Genomic DNA, 283 nt, shown 5'->3' on the forward strand with positions numbered 1-283 from the left:
ATATCTGTTGCAAATATTAGATGACTATCGTATTCAAAGCGCTATTGTTATCACAAAATGATCCAGAATAAAAGTTAGTGCCTTATAGTAACTTGAAATTGAATGACTAGTAGTTTTAATAAGAATCCATAAAAAATAATTCAATGATCATGATATGAAATCGAGTAAACTAAGCAATAACATTATATTATATTAGTAAATATTTACAACAAAAAAATTTATCAAATTTTACCTCAGAAACCTTCACGACAAATTTCATTGTTCGATTTCATTGGAGCAATTC

This window comes from Ctenocephalides felis, unplaced genomic scaffold (assembly GCF_003426905.1).
Source record: "Ctenocephalides felis isolate EL2017-DRISC unplaced genomic scaffold, ASM342690v1 CF-g0.4_SCAFFOLD_01170, whole genome shotgun sequence".
NCBI classification, from domain to species: Eukaryota; Metazoa; Arthropoda; class Insecta; order Siphonaptera; family Pulicidae; genus Ctenocephalides; species Ctenocephalides felis.